General features: G+C 36.3%; 1 long non-coding RNA gene across 1 annotated transcript in view; it reads right to left on the reverse strand.

Annotated features, from left to right (window-relative positions):
• Nucleotides 1–3,433: 3,433 nt before the first annotated feature.
• LOC148905244 (uncharacterized) overlaps nucleotides 3,434–15,386 on the reverse strand; it is a 30,017-nt gene continuing 18,064 nt past the window's right edge. Inside the window, exon 5 of the long non-coding RNA XR_016118728.1 lies at nucleotides 3,434–4,300. This is a non-coding gene — a long non-coding RNA (uncharacterized LOC148905244). The remainder of the gene's footprint in view (nucleotides 4,301–15,386) is intronic.

Here is a 15,386-nt window from a genome sequence, read left to right on the forward strand (position 1 = left end):
AAAAGTAAAATCGAGTTCACTATGAAGGTTAGAAATGAATAAATTGAATGTTTGATAAAAATTAAATCGTCAGTCTGTTGTTGTCAGTTGAATGTTTTGAACGTGACTTGTAATAGGAGTCCAATCCGAGGCTGAGAGCAAAATCAGTAAATTCGTCGAGAATAAGCAGTGTATCTACTTAAGAGTATAGAATATCATGAATAGAAATCAGAGAAGAAAGTTTAATCGGAATTCGTTTGTGATTTTGCCACCGTTAGGGGAAAAAGAGGATTTTAGTAGAATGACCTGTTTGACCTCTCCCGGAAATGATTCTGAATCTCAATGAATATCAATCCGACGTTGCCAATCCGACGCTAGCTTCACTTTGGTGCCAAAACAATGTCAAAACAATTATTTTCTATCATTTTGTACTTAAAAAGTATAAATAAAATTTTAAAGCCGTAAGAACTAACCTTTTTTATGCATTTCATTTGCACGATGGACTGAAAATCGGCCGCCAAATAGACAAAGATGAACAGCGTCGCTTCGCATTTTTTACTGAAATTTTGTTGAGTGAACTATAAACAAAAAATCGCACGATCTTCTCGTACAATTTGGAATTAATAGACACTCGTAATGTTTTGAAAGTTCTTTAATTGTACTCGCCTAAAGGCTCGTGCAATTACAAGAACTTTCAAAACATTACGAGTGTCTATTAATTCCAAATTGTACGAGAAGATCGTGCGATTTTTTGTTTATAGTTCACTCAACAAAATTTCAGTAAAAAATGCGAAGCGAGACACGAGTAATGTTTTGAAAGTTCTTTAATTGTACTCGCCTAAAGGCTCGTGCAATTACAAGAACTTTCAAAACATTACTCGTGTCTATTAATTTCCAAATTGTACTCGAGATCGTGCGATTTCCTATACGAATTCGGTACAGTATGAGAACATACATCAGGAGTTTTTTAAGCCGTTTAATAAACTCGCAGATCGTGTTTTATCGGGTCTAAAACCACTCGGCTACGCCTCGTGTTTTAGACCCGATAAAACACTCCTGCTCGTTTATTAAACAGTACATATCGTTTTTTTATGTCAAATAACACGCCACCCTCTTTAGTATTTGTTTTCAATTAAATATTAGATTTGAGGTATACGCATATAAATATGGATGGAATTCAAATAATCAGCCACATTTCTCCAGGGGATGATTCCATTTGTTTTAAGAGGGTGACATGGGGTTGGTAGTTAACTAAAAATTGGCCAAAAAAAAAAAAGGGTAGTTAACTGACAAATAAGCTAAATTTATTAGTTAACAGTTAAGGACGGTGCCTACTAATTGCGAACCGTTTTTATTTTATTCAAATTGTGCCAGTCCTTTAAATCACCCAAGAGGACACTGGAATCCGAAAAAAAATATCCAATTATCCAGAAAACTTATCCAAATCGAAGAGCAATTACAAATAACTCATTTCCTGTGTAGAAGAAAAGATTTTCTTAAGCAAATGGTATGTGAAATGATTTTTTTGAAGTCGGAAAAAGAACGACTTTTCATGAATGCGAAAATACTGCAACTATACTACTACACTGTTCAAATATAAGTGATTTTGAAAATGAATAGAGGATATTACATGGGCGCGCGGAGATACGAATTTTATCTTCAAGTGTTGAAAAGATCTCTCACGAGTGAGCGCAGCGAACGAGTGAGAGATTTTCAACACGAGAAGATAAATTTCGTATCTCCGCGCGCCCATGTAATATTCTGTTTATTATATCATTATCAATGAAGTATGTTTTGGCTTTTTCAGGCAATTCTTTCCATGTATTTTTGAATAGCCATCGCAATGGTGTTATTTTCACACGTGAAAATAACATTTTATTTTCACGTGTGAAGATATCAATTTTTCGAAATAGAGAAAAATAGATATGTCATTGGTAATTATATAATAAAATGTTTTCCTTGATATACATTTTTAGCTGACTGACTACTTTTACCAAAATAAATTAGATAATTAATTATATTTATATAGCATTTAACGCTGATTCCAAAAATGAAAAGAAAAATGGAGTGTTCCGAGCTCGTTTTCGAGATATAGAATTTCTAAATATCACCAACATGACAAGTTTTCGAAAGAATGGCGGAAACCAAACTTCGCCAAATTTCACGGATAATCCGTCACCGTTGACCAATGGCTGCTGATCCTTCCTTCCTTCCTTCCTTCCTTCAAATTCCTCGCCTAAAGGCTCTTCCAATTTTGAAAACTTTCAAAATATTACTCAACCTATCGATTCCGAATTGTACTCGAGATCGTGCGTTTTCATTATGTCATTACATTGTGTCATCACCACTTCAGTACTTAACCCCAAGGTATGCACCAGTCTCGAGCGAAGATGTATCAATGGCCAATGTGTAAGCAAAGATAAATGGTGTGACGGGAAGAAAGACTGCAATGACGGCTCCGATGAACTCGCTAATTGTAAATGTAAGTTTTAGTTTTGATTAAACTTGAAACATTCGACCGTGAGTCAATCAAATTGGCTGGCTGAAAAGAATGACTTAAAGTTTCTTCGATGAACTAAGAAAATATCGTATTTGTTTTAGTATCCAACGAAGTCTATGTTACTTTTTTCAGATCATTGCTTACCTGGACAGTTTAAGTGCCGAAATGGCCAATGTATCCATGAAATGAGCGCTTGTAAACCTTGGGCTTTTTGCGCGGATGGATCTGATAAACCACCGGTCTGTAAAGGTAAAATATGAGAATATCCTCATCCTCATCATCATCATCCTCATCATCATCATCATCGTATGTTTGATTTTTAGAGAAAGACGCTCTTTTAAATAAGCAACAATATCAGAAGACTTTTCTTATCTCTTACGATTTGTAGCAAGCTTGCAATGTTTGCTAATTAATAATTCTATATTAGATAACTTCTAATGACCGATCCTCAGTTTGTGGTTGAAACTTCAATGAACTAGCTTTTAAATAACAAAGGACTTGAAAAACACTTGTCGCACAACTGCTTTAACAACCGACACTGGTATATTTGTGCGACAAAAAATATGATATTTGTGGTTGAAATTTCAATGAACTAGCTTGTAAATGAAAAAAGACCTAGAAAAACACTTCGCACAGCAGCTCTAACAAGTGTTTCTCCAAGTCCTTTCTAATTTACAAGCTAGCTCATTGTAATTTCAACCACACAAATACTATCATACTCGGAAAGGTTTCGGAAAGCAATCAGGTATTGCATGTAATGCATGAGGTATTGGAATGCAAGACTTTGGAAATATTCTAGACAATAGAAAGGCGTAACGAAAGAAACAAAGTGCAAATGAAGGAAACGTCTATTATATTTAGAATTGGGATGTACATGTAAATGTTTACGGAATTGAGAACATTATTTGAGGCTTTTCAGGCATTTCAATCGACTTGAAACTTTAGGGTATGTTACTGCGTTAAATAAAAATTGATTTCGAAGTTAAAAAAAAAAAATCATCATCGGATTATTGAGTTTTTACCGTTTAGGGTGAGTAGGCTATAGGCACGAGTAAGTCTTTTTTAAAAATAGTAAAGACCTGCTCGTCTCAGTCCCGCTCTCCCCTGCTAATATTCAAAGCCGCGCCCGACTTTAAGAATGAGGTTTTTACCAAGGTACCAAGACCAATTCGGAAAGGAAAAGACTAAAATGGTGTGGTTGGTCTATAAGAAGATTTAGAGCTTCATCAAGGTCAGTCTCACGTACGATCATCGAAGACCCACAAAATATCGTCGACTAGTGCGCTGTTTGAGTTGGAAATGCTGGGAGCCCTTTTTCTGACTCACTGTACATGGTAGTTACGTTCAAATCTCACTGCGCTTGGCATTGATGTACAAACGTCTATCAAAGTACAAAAGTCGCGACATATATAGTCGCTCTAGTTCAACCAAAGCATTGTGAATTATACCTAAGTTTTTGAAGCAGTTCAATAACCGAGCAGGAGTGTTTTATCAGGTTTAAAACCACTCGGCTACTCCTGGGGTTTTTTAACTCGATAAAACATTCCCTGGCTGCTCGTTTATTAAACAGTACGTAAAGAAAATCAAATAGTTCCTTGTTGGTTGTTGTTACATTCATAATAATACGTAAAGAGTTCCACAGGAATATCATCTTGCGTCAGGGTGCACTCACACACTCAAGGGTAAAAAACGGTTATTGTGTTGTTTTCCTTTTCCAGGTGCTAAAACACTGCCGTTCAAGTGCAATAATGGTAACTATATCTTGCCAAAAGGTGTTTGTGACAAAGTTGCAGATTGTGCAGATAACTCGGATGAGGAAAACTGCAAAAAAAGTAAGTAAAAAAGTAATATTTTTAATAACATTGAAAAAATCATGAATAGTTAATAACCCTTTATCCCGAAGGTACCGACCATACATGTCACGTGCATATACCTTTATACCCCGAAAGTCCTCTTTATTAGTATCCAATTGATCTAGTAAAAAGACGCATTTGCACCCAGCAGGTTTAGAAGAAGACTTAGAGCCTCATCAAGGTCAGTCTCATGTACGTACGATCACCAACCATCCAAAAAATATCGTCGACTAGCAACCCTGTCTTGAGTTTGGCAAACTGACTTCAACTTGAGGGAGCTTTTTCGAACTCGCTGCGCATTTCACTGACGTACGAACTCACTGCGCATGACCTTGGTGTACAAAGCTCTATTGATCTATAAAGATTCACATTCGTGAAGTGTATGGTCGCTCATATTCGACCAAAGATTTGTGAATTATTCCCGAGTTTTTTTAGCTGTCTAATAAACTCTTAGATTGTGTTCTATCAGGTATTCAAAAATATATAAAGTCTTCTTCATTGGTATTCTTTATATAAAGAATATTAAAAAACGCATTAATAATTCATGAAGGAAACACAATAGAAATCATGACCATGAAGGAGGTTTTATATCTGATAAAACGCTCCTACTCGTTTTTTAAACACTACACAGATTTATCTTCATTTGCATAAACTTTAACTTGGATTTTCTCTATCAAACTTGGTTCATTTCGTAAAGAATTCGGTACAATACGAAAACATACATCATGAGTTTTTTAAGTAATGTTTAATAAACGAGCAGGAGTGTTTTATCGGGTATAAAACCACTCCGCTGCGCCTCGTGTTTTATACTCAATAAGACACTCCTGCTCGTGCCTAAAAAAGTCGGCCCGCGTATAGCAATTTAGGAGTGCCGTGCCTAACATCAATGCCATGTAAACGGGCTTTTAATCACCCGAAACTAGCTAACAATTATAGAGTGCAAACAATTAATCCGTGAAACACTAATTACTAAATAGCACAAAATAGTGCTAATTAAACGATAGAAAACAATGGAATTTGCATGAAATTGTGCTATTTAGTAATACTAAAGTTTCACGGTTATATTGTTTGCGCTCTACGATAAAATATTCCAAATATAATATCCATATGATTCATAGCATGCACATAAACAACAAATTCAACCGTGGCCTAAACCCGAACCAATAAAAGGTCGTGTAACCTTAATGAACCTTTGTCGGCCTGTACCGGCAACGCCCCAAATAGTGCATGCTTTTAAAACCCGTGAATGATTAAAAGGGATTGCATTGCTCTTGGAAATGTGCACAGCAAAGGCTCAACAATCAAGAAACTGATTTGCAAATTAGATAAGTCGACTCGAATATTCTTGGCCAAAACCAATATACATATTTTTTAATTTGCTCTCCGCCACAACCGAGTTAACTTGTTTATATCAGTTCTCTTGGCCACTACCGAGGAACGTATTCAATTCTTTATTCTCGGCCGCTACCGAGGAACTTATGCAATTCTTTTTGCACTCACGGAGTGTACTTTTCTCGAGTGTTTTTACCTAAAGACTTTTTACTTTATGGCCTCATGGTGCAGCACTTAAAGAGTTATCTACGCTTAAAACCATTTTCGAGGAGTTACCCTCTATATATTCGTCTTAAGAGCTCTGAAAACTGTCGTACTTCGTACTCCAAGATGGGGAAACGAAAAACAGCGATCGTAGACTTCATCGATTATGCAATTATGCATGTGTTCTCCCTACTTGATACTAATAGACCCTTTTCGAATTCCAAATTACCGCTGTGTTTCTTGATTACAAACTCATTTGCACAGGGTTAGCCTCGAGTTTGTGCAGAATATTCACGTGTTCCAGTCAAGGTCCGTCGAGTTTCAAAGTGTTTGTATTGTTGAAGTTGTGCATTCTTTACTTTTCTGTTGGTATTTGTGAATATTTAAACACTGATACGAGGCTAACCCTGTGCAAATGAGTCTGTAATCAAGGAACACAGCGGTAATTTGGAACTCGAAACTGGTCTATTGTTACGCATGGTTAGTGGTCACTGCTTTCCTGAAACTACGGCGCGGTTTCAAGAAAGCGCAAATTACTAGAAGTCAAGAAACTAAAACTTATGACTCAGAGATTTAAACTAAGAGATTTCTTTCACAACTTTTTTTCGGAAAAAAATACCCAATTTTCAGTATCAGTAGACTTCGAAAGCCCTGCAAGTGCCAGCAGTGTGATGTTTGTTGGTCTACAAGGAAAAACCGCAATCTTGTATAATCAAAACCTTCGGTTTTCTTTGGTGGAAACCTTGAGTATAATGATGATGCCTTTTTAAATATTGTTTGTGTGAACCAACCAAAATTTGTCTATTCAAAGAAGCCTGGGGTGACGTCACAGTCATTAACATGGAAGTTTAAATCTTCCTAACTGAGCTATTTGAACTTTAATAACTGGCTTATTGACTTGCAGACCCTAATGCCAAGGGGTCATTTTCCCCCCGTAGATTAGAAGCCACTATATCATCGAATTGAGTCCGTAAGTAACACCACAGGACGCCCAACGCGCGTGACAAAAATGGGGAATGAACCAGGGCATATGATCAGAACGTGAAAAAGGCTAGTGGCGTGATATTTTGCACATCCCAAACAATAACGTGGGAGCAGGTATATTGCTGGAATTTTCAGTGCAAATGAAGCTACAATCTTGGACAAAAAGAGTTGAAATTTTTCATCCAATCATGAAATATATAGTAGGTAATGTAGGACAGTAGGTAAACAGCCCTGTCTCCCTCGAAACAACACTATTTAGGGGGGGAGGGGGTCTTTTGAAGGGCAATTTTTCATGTTTTTCATGAAAATACCATTAAAACTAAAAATTTCTCAACATTTGTGACCAAGATTGTAGAAGTGTGTTTCTACAGAAGGATACAGACTTTCATTAAGAAAAAGGATTCGGAAAATACCAACAAAGCGGCTAAAAATGCTGTTGCTACTCTTCCATTTATACTTTGTTATCAATACGTTTTTATTTTTATTTTAGCCAACTGCCCTACTGGTATGTTTACCTGTGGAAATGGCCTTTGTATCTCTGAAGAAAGGTTTTGTGATGGTGTAAATGACTGCGGCGATTTATCTGATGAACTGCGTAACTGCCACGGTAAATATAAGTATGCAGATATTTCAAAAATGTTGAAGTAATATATCAAATCATAGGGTAACTAGAATCATGTTCAGTTTCCCGTGTTATCACGTACGTTCGTTATTCCGAATGTTATCTACCTTCACAAAAATATAGCTTATTTATATCAAATATTAAAAAAGATAGCCAGTGGCAGAGTCCAATCCAAGTCTGAGTTGTAATACGAGTCCAGTCCGAGTCTGAGATGTAATACGAGTCCAATCCGAGGCTGAGTTGTAATACGAGTCCAGTCCGAGTCTGAGATGTAATACGAGTCCAATCCGAGGATGAGTTGTAATACGAGTCCAATCCGAGGCTGAGATGTAATACGAGTCCAATCCGAGGCTGAGATGTAATAGGAGTCCAATCCGAGGCTGAGATGTAAATACGAGTCCAATCCGAGGCTGAGATATGTAATACGAGTCGAATCCGAGGCTGAGATGTAATAGGAGTCCAATCCGAGTCTGAGATGTAATACGAGTCGAATCCGAGGCTGAGATGTAATACGAGTCCAATCCGAGTCTGAGATGTAATACGAGTCGAATCCAAGTCTGAGATGTAATACGAGTCCAGTCCGAGTCTGAGATGTAATACGAGTCCAATCCGAGGCTGAGATGTAATACGAGTCCAATCCGAGGCTGAGATGTAATACGAGTCCAATCCGAGGCTGAGATGTAATACGAGTCCAATCCAAGTCTGAGATGTAATACGAGTCCAATCCGAGGCTGAGTTGTAATAGGAGTCCAATCCGAGGCTGAGATGTAATACGAGTCCAATCCGAGGCTGAGATGTAATACGAGTCCAATCCAAGTCTGAGATGTAATACGAGTCCAATCCGAGGCTGAGTTGTAATAGGAGTCCAATCCGAGGCTGAGATGTAATACGAGTCGAATCCAAGTCTGAGATGTAATACGAGTTCAATCCAAGTCTGAGATGTAATACGAGTCCAATCCAAGTCTGAGATGTAATAAGATTCCAATCCGAGGCTGAGATGTTATGGGAGTAGTCAAAAGCAAGAGCATACTCATGCATAACGAAAACAAATGTATTCTATGTACTTTGGAGAAGTACTTCATTATCTGCCATAAAAACATGACCACGCTAAACAAAAGATATTCAGGACTAGCCAATAGTTGTAGGCATGCTAACAAATTCTTGTTAAAGCATACATGCTCGCTACATAAAAAGTTACCAAGTAGAAAATTACCGCCATTTGCATTGCTACGCGGCCACCCCAGACAAAAATCGCGACGTGCACTTTGCAATAGACTGCCGTCAATCAAACACGTTGACGTTATTCCGAGTATAATAGAAGAAAGTTCTGTCAGTGTGCTCGAATCTCAACGCAAGAAACGACGGTACATTATTGAAAGTAGTGATAGCAGCCAAGAATAATTTGAATTTTGACAAAACGTTTTTCTTTTTCTTTAACTTTGTTGATGATTTTTCAATAATTTACGTTTATATCATGTTGATATTTTGATAGTATTATGCTAATATTTTATTACAAATGTGTGATTATAGATTATAGCTTTTGCCTGAAAGTGTCAAAGAATGGGCTTGCTATTTTAATAAAGAATTTTTGAGCTTTTGTTTTATTGAAATTTCATTGATATCTATATGATAAACAGAACATTACATGGCCGCTTGGAGATACGAATTTTATCTTCTCGTGTTCAATTTAGATATCTCACTCGTTCGCTGCGCCCACTCGTGAGATATCAATTGAACACTCGAAGATAAAATTCGTATCTCCGAGCGCCCATGTAATATCCTCTCTCTCTCTATTTATATGTATACCTAAAACTTTGACAGTTTAGCGAGATATATATATATATATATATACCTAACCAAATTTTGCTATTCATTCGCCAGGAAGAGGAAAAATATGGCATGTTTTGAGGTTATGAAGTCGGCAAAACAAGACTAAACACTTCGTAGGTCTTCACATCGAAGCGCAAAATATACCATTTTTTCCCCCTTCTCGGCGAGCTATTAGCAAAAATCTACTTTAGACATCTACTAAGAATATATTTCTTGCAAGAAAAGGGGATTTTTATCGTTATTTAATGTGCTAACTTGCCTTGTATCACCAAATAAACTACCCGAATCCGCCATCTTTTTTACATTCTTGCATAGCTAAAATCCTGTAGAATGCCAGCCACAATGGCCGAATTGAGCACGTGACCTCTTAGTGCAAGTCGCCTATGTGCAGAGATAGATCCAAATGCTTTATAGACGAAAGTGTGCATGTAAAGTGTCTAAGTGAATCGTTTACAAAGCGGAGGTAGAAGCCAATAACCGGAGACTCAGAAGGCGAGTTCAAGACCAGGTACAACAATTATACCGAGTCATTCAGACAAAGGAAATATTGCAACGACTCCGATTTGTCAAAACATATGTGGAACCTTAAGGACAATAACGTGATCAACTAGCTGGAGCATCGCATCGTTCGCGTCACCATGCAAGTGTGGTTCTAAGAGGTGTGACCTTTGTTTATCTGAAAAGGTAGCCACTGTTTTAGAGCGGATCACGAACACCTACTTAACAAAAGAAAACCAACTTATTTCCAAAAGCCGCCATAAGACAGCCTGCGTCACATCCGGAATTTTCGTCACATCCGGTTTGATAGTGTTATCCAATGGGAGTTCACGTTAGAATGAGCAATGGTTGACAGCCAATCAGAATCTATTATATATAATCGCGCAATTTGCAGGGGGTCCAGAACAAGCTTTCTGGCGATGTTTCGCAGACGGTATTTCTGAAGAAAATTCCGGATGTGACGCAGGCTACCATAACAACAAGTTTTTATTATTAACCATCTCCTTTAAGGAATTCTAGGGTATAATAATTATGATAATTTGTTTTCATTTGTCTCATAAAAAAAATATACAAGATATATATGAATAAATAGTGATGATAATAAATAACAATATAATAATTTACATATAAAAATTATTTGAAAATCTAAAAAATCTGAAAATACACACAAATAAAGAAACAGTAAAATAGAAGCAACTCTACTCAAAACAGGCCAAAATGTGTCATTACGTATTTTAAAACAATTTCATGGGTAATACATTTTTGCAGCATTTTTGAAATCGTTATCCTTCACATATATGTATATACATCCCAAACATGTCAAAGTTTTAGGGATTCGGTGTATGTATGTATACACTCAGTTGAAGAATCGTTGTCGGGTTCAGAAGCATAGAACATAGAAGCTGAGACCGAAATGGCACATGGGAAGTACGTTAATTAGATGCATGCTGTGACCGGCGACTCGTGGCATCATCCACCGTCGGCATTCTAAACGACTGCATGAATGGCGCAAATGAATAAATTATAATATAATTATGTCATTTCCCATGTGCCATTTCGGTCTCAGCTTTTATGTTGCATGTTTTTGAACCCGACAACGATTCTTCAATTTAGTGTATAGTGTATAAAGTGTATATATATGTATTTATATCCTAAAAAAATCTTTTTGTGTTATCATAGATGTCCTTTCACGGAATTTCCACATATTATATCAATCGGACCCTGGCAGTTATGGCGTTTGGAATTTAGCCAAAACGTTATCGCCAGAAGGGAATTACATTAAAGCTAGAGCAAGATTTTCAGGCCATGAACTTCTTTTGAAAAAAGAAGATATAGTCGTCAACAGCCCACCACGTATAGAAAAATTGTCCCCAGGGGTGAAGGTACTGGCGCCATTCTCAATAGGAAAAGGAAACATGCCAGTTTATGCAGATTCGGTTGTATCTCGTGTTAGAGGAAATTATGTAATGGTCACTTTACCAAGTAAGTACATGTTCCATCGCAAGGAGCCCACAGTCAATGGTAAGAAAAAGTGTTTATGATAAAACAGGGTGGTGAAGAGGGGGTATCCGGATCAAGGATCACGGGTCAATTTTTCATATTTCCACGAATCACGAATCACGGTTTGAGAATTTGTATTGGTCAATTTTCATCCAAAGTATAAGAGAAATATTCTGATAATTCTTTGTACTATAATTTCAAGATAAAAATGGTTTTGGATGCAAATGTAAGCAAAAATGTAGTATTCCTTCAGAACCATATTTTACACTTTTGAGGGCAAAATTTGGTTTAAAAATGGTCTCTTATATGATACATCAAAAAAGTTTGTATATTTCATATAAAGAACACAGCTAGTTGTTCATTTGAAACAAGTTTCAGATAAAGTCTATCAAAACAATTTCGAAATATGATTTTTACGTCATCGGTGTTTATAACGTCAATTATCTCGCTTAGATGCGTGGGTACCCCCATTTTTTCCCCCGGATTCCAGTGGCCTCTTGGGTGATTTAAATGACTGGCACAATTTGAAAAACAATAAAAATGGTTCGCAATTAGTAGGCACCATCCTTAAAAGGATTTGACCAATCGGAGTTGAAGTTTATAGGTTTGCAATACGATAGCACTGCTGTCAGTACTGAAACTACATGCAGGATATGATGCTGGGAAATGTATCATAACGTAGAGTAAAAGAGCAATAGGTTAAGTAATTTTAAACTAGTTGAACCTGGTTGAAAAACGAATATACAGTATAAAGCAACGACAGTTTCGAAGTTTTAATTTTTCACGATTTTGAAATCACGAATCACGGAAGTTCAAATCCGTAAATTACGGATCACGGGCAAGAAAAGCTTTCTTATTTTTTGTAAATTAATGGTGACCCCTACGTACTTTTCCTACCAGATTTTAACAACCTTTCTAGGGATCGAAAGAATTCAAATATTTATTTTAAAATGAAATTGTTTTTTTAATAATTAGGCAACGTTAATTCAAGAAACATATCCTATTTTTGAAGAAAAAAATATTTCCTTTCGCACTGACCGTTTAACAATATTTTTTTCAAATCTACAGAATGCGACAAATCTGTTCCTCCTCTGGGTGTTCGTTACGATACGGTGTATCCACTGTATGATATTAGTAAAAGCTATAACTCGGAAATTACGCTTTCTACTGGATATGGTAATGTACGTTTACACGAGCCTAACTGTTGGTGTCCCCAAACAACTAGTGCAAAACCATGGGCAGAGATGAGAGTGGATTTGCCAGCTATGTATACATTTCTTTGTGGCATTGCTGTGACGGGAAGCAATTCTGGGGACTATGCCGAAGACCTCTGGATAAGAGTTTCTTTTGATTACCACAGCAGGATGTTGTATGTAAGTAGAGTTGTTTGTTGGTTCTCTCCAGTGCTTTGAGGGTTTTCCGATTTCTATGGTTTTCCTTCCTCATCAACAATCACTGCACTTCAATATCCAATTCGATTTATGGGCATTCACCTAGTTTGGAGCCTGGCTCTGTTGTGATTGTCAGGCTGTAATACAACATCCAAAGCTCAGAGGGGGAGTGAAGCCAATCCCATAATGCTTTGCCACTGATAGTATGAATATATCATCGAAAACGTTAGTGACGTCATTATTGTAGTCATGCCTTCCAAAAATCTATGTTATATCACATTATAATAACAAAGGAACTCTTATGGAATAAACAAATAAGTTAAATAACTTTGATGTCGTCCAAAGCCAGCAAAATATATATTAAACAGAATATTACATGGCCGCTTGGAGATACAGATTTTACCTTGCTGCGCTCACTTTTATTATCTCAACACTCGAAGATAAAATCCATAACTCCACGCGGCCATGCAATGTCCTCTACATCAGTTTTCTTGTTATTTTAGGTCCACTGAACACAACTAGCCTAGTGGCTTGCTTTAAGCACACATTTCCCACGGGGGTACATATGCTCCCTGACTATATATCATTATAGGTATAATTTCATAAAATAGATTGGCGAAAAAATGATAAAGTGAAACATATGCTGGATTACGCAGCGCCTTCCAATATATACGGAGAAAGCTAGTGTCACGCAAGCTCACTTGTTTATCACCACATTTCGAACTACGTACCCGATGCTTATGCCATTCCCCCCCCCCCCCCCCCCTTCTTTTCTTTAGATTGTTAAGCAAATAACTGAATAATCGTTTTAGTATAATTATAGACTTGAATATCAGAGAAAAGAAGAAAGTCAGGATAGATAACGTTTTTGTATTACCTCTGCTCTGGCTAACTTTGGAAAACCTCTTAATCACCACTAGAGAAGTAAATATCGTCTCATAATCACTAGTCACTCAGCCAATCACAACGCTTGAAACTATATATTCAAGTCTAAGATAATGTTATGTCATAGGAGGCATTATTAAATATACGAAACATTTACTGGGGCAGTAAAATATCATGTATAAAACATAATTATCTTACTCAGGGTTTATAGAAAGGTTATTGCAAATTTGTTTCCTCATTGTAATCAGTGTTCTGATTTTAAAATGATGACAAATAAACTCAAATGCCTACTATGACATCACACTCATTAGCATACTGGAAGTATAAACCTTGATATCTCCAAGATGCATCACTCAAATCATATAAAAATATTTCACCATTCGACTATTCACTTCATGTAGAATCAATGCTGAAAATATTCAGTTAGGGGTCATAGGCACTTTAACAATGAATCTATATTCTGTTAGTCAATTATTTCCGCGCTCACTATGCATCATTCTTGTGGGCGCTTTACCATACCTCTTTGCGATTCCTAGCGTTGTAAATGACGTATAACAATATTTCTTAATGATTCCCTGATGGTGGACGCTTAGTCCAGAACCTTGGAAAATTAAAATATCAAATTTTTGAAGAAACATGTATCTAAAATATTATGACACCAACCTACAAGACAAGATTAGCATTATTCTTATTACAATCTTTTTTTGATATTGTCCTTTTATCTTGTGCTTTAGAAATTCCGACCACCTAATGCGGAAATGCACTACTATCCTGTCGAGGTCAAAAATGCCACCGTGATTATTTTTGAAATACGGAACGTTTTAACCAAACGGCCTTGCATTGGAATTGAACTCTATGGATATACAAGTAAGTCGTTAATTAACCCACAAAATTATTTTCATCTTACTGGGTTGCCTGTCATGAAATACGTCTGGCTTTTTTTACTTGGCTGCCTGTGGCAAGCAGATTTCATCATTAAATAATAACGTTGGCGACCTTCAATTCAACGTGGTTGACTTTCATCGTATAATCTCATTCCTGTTCACTGACTCAGTGAGATTATGAATGCCATATACGAACACATTAAGCATAAAGCGGTCTGTTCGAGTATTAATTTTGATTTGAACGAACACAAAAATAATTTTGTAAGTGCAATCAAAAATAAAGCTTTGAAAGAAAATGAAATTCTAAAATTAGATTAAATTAAATTAAATTAAATTAAATTAAATTTTTATAAATATATAGTCTTTAATCAATAATTAATAATAACAATAATCTCTAATCAATAATTAATAAATTTTAAATATTTATACATTTTTTCAAGATTGTAAAAAACGAATAGAATTTGTCCATTATTTAAATATGAATATGTTTAAGCAATAGAAAACTTTTTCCGTGTTTACATAGCCTGATAGCAACACGAGGGGAGGTTGGGAGAATTCGAGACAGTTATACAAACCCGAGACGTAGTCGAGGGTTTGCATAACTGTCGAGAATTCTCCCAACCCCCCGAGTGTTGCTATCAGGCTATGTAAACAGAGAGAAAAAAGTTTTCTATTGCTTTTATAAAATAAATACTAAGGGAAAACATTACCACTTGCAAGAAAATAAATCTTTATTTGAATTTGATTCTCATATCAAAATACAAATTCTCCATACATCACGAACTTCGATCGTTAGCCAATCAAATTTTGTGTAATAAACGCCAAGGAGGCAAATGTGAAGCAAGAAAAAATCGCTAGCTATTTTAAACATTTATCATTCTAAAACTTTAAAACAAATACGAAGAAATGTCCAAAGATTGAATA

Source organism: Actinia tenebrosa, unplaced genomic scaffold, assembly GCF_029948245.1.
Source record: "Actinia tenebrosa isolate PJP-AT-01 unplaced genomic scaffold, QUT_ActTen_1.0 PGA_scaffold8__29_contigs__length_14323225, whole genome shotgun sequence".
Classification (NCBI taxonomy): domain Eukaryota; kingdom Metazoa; phylum Cnidaria; class Anthozoa; order Actiniaria; family Actiniidae; genus Actinia; species Actinia tenebrosa.